At 42.2% G+C, this 6,169-nt stretch overlaps 1 non-coding gene across 1 annotated transcript; it reads right to left on the reverse strand.

The window, feature by feature from the left end:
- Positions 1 to 5,548: 5,548 nt before the first annotated feature.
- On the reverse strand, positions 5,549 to 5,618 carry LOC131749063 (small nucleolar RNA SNORD82). The gene has a single exon (XR_009333176.1). It is a non-coding gene; the product is annotated as a small nucleolar RNA SNORD82 (small nucleolar RNA).
- Positions 5,619 to 6,169: the final 551 nt, after the last annotated feature.

Here is a 6,169-nt window from a genome sequence, read left to right on the forward strand (position 1 = left end):
CTGCGGAAACCCAGTGGCTGCTTAGAACATACTTGCGGATCTGGCCGCCATGTGTGAGGCATGGCCCACTGCAGAGTGTCGTAATGAACTGCAGTGCCCCCCAAACTCACCGCCCAGGCAGGCTTCTCTCTTCCTGGAAGAACAAAGCTCACGCAGACAACCTGCACTGAGGTCCTGTGGCATTCACTGGGAAAAACGCAGCACTTAGGTACTTAGCCCATCTCTCTTCTCTCACTACTCGGCAAAAGCAGAAGGTACCCCTTGGCGCCAAGGCAACTGTAAACACAGACAAAGGTACTGCTCTGAGACCTCAAACTGAGTCTCGTGTAAAGCCAGCCATCTTGACAATGCAGGGTGTGGTTCATTCATTTTTAGGTTAAATGAAATCAAAATGAAGACAAAAGAAATAAGAAGAAACAATACGGCAGAAAATCAGCTAAATACCAGAAACTTGTCTGTAGGCCGCCAGATTAGATTCAATGACTTTGGGATCAATTTTGAACTGCTTTCATATTTCTCCCAAGAATACGATCAAGTTGGTTCACAGGCAAAGAAGAGGAATAGTAGTTGACACAGAATGTGAATTTAGTTGTTATTTAATCACAGTGTGATTGTGAGGAAAAATATTTAATTTCTCTAGCATGTTTTCCTCTCTTCAAAGAAGGGTCAGATTGTGTCTATGATCCATTCTCTCTTTAAAACTCTATTTTTAATACAATAGTTTTTTGGCTGGCACATCTATATGCTAAGGATAATAAAATTTTAGCTGCTATAAAATGATTTTTTAAAAACGGCTTTAGCCCTATACACTAAAACAGTATCACTGTCTAAAATCAAATCACTGTGAAATGGACATTGATATATACTGTGTAAAAATGTCTTTAGTCTTCTCATTCATGGTTGCATGACTATACTTTTTGTACTTTCTTTAGCAGAGCTCAAAACAAAGTGATAGCACTCCCATTAGTGCAGTGCTAAACTGAACTCATCAGCTGTGCTTCTCATACATTTCCTGTGTGTGCTAAAGGTCCTATAAAAATGATGTAAATGGATATATACCAGGGATCTGCAACATATTCTCAGTAAATGGTGAGAGAGTAAATAAGTTTTGTCTCTTCAGGCCACATGGGCAGCTCTCCAGCTCTGCCACTGTAGCAAAAAGCAATTATAGACAATATGTACATGAATGACCTTGGATGTGTGTCAGTAAAACGGGCAGTGGACTGGATTTGGCCAGGAGCTGCCATTTGCTGACACCCAGTGTATAGGAGGGACCCAGTAAGAGAATGTGAACGTAAGAAAATGAAGAATAATTTTCATTCTCCTGTAATTGTTTAGATGTTGAAACAATGAAACTTCAAAGTTTAACGTATCAGACTTTAAAAGGAAATTGTATGCATTTCTTAAGTGCTTTAACGTATGGTATGGTGTCTGAAAATCAACCTGCTACAATGCAAATATATGTTTATTTCTCTCATATGGATTATGGCAACACTTTGTGTGTTCAAAGCATCTAATGTAAGGTAACTTCCTTTCAAACTCTTCCTTGACATCAAGTTGAAAAACAGACTCAAAGGATAATTTGATATCGGTGAAGAGTTAACTTTTCAGAGTATTTTCTTTTCTTTAACAAGCAATCTTAGAGGATAAAGATATGACAGCTTTTTTGCAAGGAAAATTTAGTATTTTTTAGAATTTTAATAGTAAAAAGTTCTTCCTTCTCCTTAGAAAGAATATTATCTGCTTTAAGGTAGTAGGTTATTTCTTCTCAAAGGTTTTGCTCTAGCTAGAAGTTACACATCACCTTAATCCCACTACTAAAAACTGTGTTCGAGGGCTTCCCTGGTGGCGCAGTGGTTGAGAGTCCGCCTGCCGATGCAGGGGACACGGGTTCGTGCCCCGGTCCGGGAGGATCCCACGTGCCGCGGAGCGGCTGGGCCCGTGAGCCGTGGCCGCTGAGCCTGCGCGTCCGGAGCCTGTGCTCCGCAACGGGAGGGGCCGCGACAGTGAGAGGCCCGCGTACCGCAAAAAAAAAAAAAAAAAAAAAAAAAAAAGGGGGAGCAAATTGGAACAGTGATATACGTAGTACTTCTACTAATTCTCCACATTTACCACTGGGGATAAAAAAAATACACTGCCCTTTGAAAGTTCTACTAAACAATCGTCTCTAAAGCCTGGGGAAGACACAGTTACCTAGGAATAAAAGAAACTATTTTGTTGCTGGTTAACAACTGAAAAATAATCCACTCGGCACCGTATCAGGTTTCACTTTACAGTTACTCTGTATCAGGGTTTCTCAACATCAGCAGTACTGATACTCTGACCCAAATAATCCTCTGTCATGAGGAAGTATACCCTGTGTGCACATTGTAGGCTGTTTAGCAGCCCCCCTGGCCTCTGCCCACTTGATGCCATAATCACTACCCCACTCCTGTTATGAGTATCAGGCACGTCTGCAGACGCTGCCACGTGTTGCTTGGAGGGCAAAATCAAGACGAGTTGAGAACCACTCACTTACGTGAATAAGTAAACAGGAACATCGGCGTTGGAAGCCTATCAGTTAGACAGTTAATTAGTTAGCGATCCATGAATTTGCTCGACACTTACTGAGCACATTTCACGAGCCAAGCGCTGTGCAAAGTACAGAGGATCTAACAGAGAACAAGGCGTCTCTCCTTGAAAGCCATACCGTTTACAGGGAGGGCAACGGTAGACCAGCGGCTGCCTCTGCAGAAGGGCTGGGCTGGCCCCTGAGCTGTGAGGCGCCTCCGGACGCGCACAGGGCCGCCGGGGGCTCTTAAACTGGAGACGCTGTAAGTGCCCTGAGCTGTATCCCAGGGAGTGTGGCAGGTCTCTGCTGGTACGGTGGGCTGGCAGGGAACAAGTCTGCGGCCCCAGCAGAGCTATCAGCCTGTCGCTCTATCCCGGGAAGCGGAGAGAAGGAAAGCAGGTCGGCGGAAAATGCTGTGACACAGTGAAGGACGATGGATGGGTCTGTGCCGTGGCGGGGCTCGCTGAGGGTCAGAAAGAATCCAGCAAGAATGGGTCTTCCTGCTGCCCCGGTTCTGGCACGGCCAGATGGCGACCTTCAATAACCCTGGAGAGAATGGGGTCTGAATGGGGACTGCTGACCTGAAGCTGATGTCTCATTGGTCAGCTTTCTCCAGACAAAACCCCAAACCAGAAACCCAAACAGTATTTTCAACATTTATAAAAGTAATGTTTGAACCACTCAAATGACTTTGATATTCTAACAAAAAAAATGTCTCCAAGAAGTTAAGTAATTTTTTGTAAATCAAATAAATTAAACTTATAAGCTTATGAAGTCTCTGGTTTGCAATCATTCCAACATTTTTTTTTATGAGCTTGGTGTAATACTTTTATACCTTTCATCTCAAATGTATATTTTATACCGGAATTATAGAGCCAATATGTTCAGCTTTTTATTGGGCACTGTTCTCTTAAACACTGCCCTGATTTACTCCCCAGATTAGCACAGAATGGGTCTGAATCCTATGGGTTCCTCCAATGCCTCTATGTATTTGGTGTCCAGCTTTCCCAGGTAAGGACACCCTTTACCTGGGAAAGTGGGATTCTGCTAACTAGGGCAATTCCCTTACCTTCCTAAGCGTCTTCCTAGGGTGTCTCCTGAGCAAGCAGGTGTGTAATGAGAGACCTGGGGCACAGGTGTACAGAGCTCATTTTCTCCAAGAGTTCTTCTCAGTCCCCCATCTAGCTGGAGACAGACTGCATGTTCGCCGCATTTGGGGGTCTCACAACCCGCACCCCTTATCCAGGCTGCAGATTACCTAATCACCTACTCTGGTGTGAGACGACGACACCCCAATCCAGTTCCATCTCCAGGACGCTCCAGCTCATGTATTCAGTGTGGAATTTTCTTCTCGGTTCTCTACAGACTCACTCTTTTGGAGAAACCAACACTCTGAGGGTCATCTAAGTGGTCAATGATTGGATTTTGTGTCTCTCTCAAGGCTCTGTTTTGATCTACTTCACAGCACAAACGGGAGGCAAAAGGCAAGGCCTTCGAATAGTGAATTTCATTACACAGAATATGTGTGAAGTGCTGAGCACCTGAAAATGCTACTCTCTGGAGGCTTCTGTCCGTAAGCTGCTGAAATAGAATTTTCTGTTAACATATGCACGCATTATTTAACAATACACCCAGTTGCAACCATAAGTATGAGGTTATTTAACTGTATTTTTCAATGCTATGTTTCAGAAGAAAAGGAAAAATTCTACCTTTTAAAAAATTTGTTTCCACAAATAAGCCACTTCCCAAACATCTCGTTCTGAGCAAAAATCTGACCATACACTAGTACCTTTATGAATGTGACATGATTCTCAGAGGTTTCTGTCTTAGGTAACGAAGACAGACTTGTTCCCCCAAGTGAGATCACAAAGAGAAAAAGAAGAATGTATAAAGGATGGGGAAGATAATGGATTCAGTCTGGGAGATGTGGAGTTTCATAAGAATTACAGTAAATCCATAAATTATTCTTTACATCTCTAAAATATCCATTCCTTCCTTCCAGGCAAAGATAGTAAAATGAAGTCATGTGATAAATTACCCATATTCCAATGACATATGTCAAAAAAAGTGAAACTGATCACCTCCCCAATTGATCAAAATCTACACCACAAACTTTCAAAAAGCACTAGACAAGGAAAAAAGAACTAGTCCTTCTAGAACAGAACAGGACTGACTTCTAATTGTTTGCCTATTCCCACCCCTCTGAGAACATACTTGAGAGTCAGCAAGTTCTTGAGAATTCTTAATAACACTCCTGCATTTGGAAAGCTGCAAAGAAAACTCTCTGGGGGGGGGTGGGGGGGGGAGGTGAAATGAAAGGAACAAGCAGGTGAGTCTGACTTCTGTGCAGGAAGGAAAGACTCCAGGGCCACATCTTGATGGGTACCAAGTGTCTCATGCGAGAAAGAGAAAGAGAAAAGGGCATAAATCTGTTCTGGAAGAAAATATAAGAGAAGTTTAAAACTCCCCCCAAAGTTTACGTTAGCTCTTTGTAAAACCTTTTAAGAACACGACTTCCAATTGTTGAAAAAAAAAATCTTAGAGGTAAGATGATAAAAGTACTGAATTGAGATTAAAAAAAGAAAGGCTGCAGAACCAAGGGAACAAAGTCACCATGATTTACAGAATCAGTGAATAAAGGAATCATCAGAAAACAAGATAGGGTTGACACGAAACTGGATTTCAAGGAAAGCTTTAAAGGAAAAGCCATCAGAGAATCACAATGAATGAGCTGAAGAGGACAATATGATTGAAGTAGAATCTGAAAGAGAGATGGCGACCACTAAGAAGAATTAAGATGATCCAATGAAAAGATTAAGGACTGCCCCCAGAGAAAGCAGGATTTTGAAACACATGAATTTATGGATACATACGTATTATAGTAAAAACATTTTAAAACCTTTACAAGAAGAACAAGTGTCACTTTTACAAACTGATTTCTTTGAGGAGGGAGGAGAAGAATGGGAGAATGTCCATGTATCTTTTTTTTTTTTCACAGCACATCACCACATTGCAATATAACATCAGGTTTCAGTATTAAGTCTCTTGGTTGTTCATCCCATGCGTGTATCTTTTTTTAAAATCTGAAGCAAATATGGTGAAAATGATTTTTAAAATACGTGAAATCAAGGCATTTACACTGTTAAATACATTAAAATGTGAAATGGATGATTATGAAAAAAAAAATAATTTTCTCCTGAAATAATATGAAAGGAAACACGCGAATCCAAAGAACACAAGTTTGCGGAGATTTTCAGTAAGACTTCACGGCGCTGGGATACATTCCAAAGGTTTCGCTTTAAGGGTAAAAAGCCATTCAGGTGTTGAGACAGAAAAGCGACACACCTTCACTGGAGGAGGAGAAAGTCAAGTTAGGCTCAGACTTCAGAGTCAGAAGACAACAGTGAGGTATCTATAGTTTTCAGCGGGGAAACGTGTCACCCACTAATGTTAAGCCCCAAGGGTATTAAAAGAAATATAAGAGTAGCAGGCACCCTGAAGTGCCGGAGAACCACACCCTCCCTCTCTACAGCCTCCACCTCAACCGGAACCTGTGGCTGGAGAGGGCAGGACACGCACCTTCTCTGGCACAGCAGCACCCTGATGTGCAGAGCACAG

The sequence above is a fragment of the Kogia breviceps genome, chromosome X, assembly GCF_026419965.1.
Source record: "Kogia breviceps isolate mKogBre1 chromosome X, mKogBre1 haplotype 1, whole genome shotgun sequence".
NCBI classification, from domain to species: Eukaryota; Metazoa; Chordata; class Mammalia; order Artiodactyla; family Physeteridae; genus Kogia; species Kogia breviceps.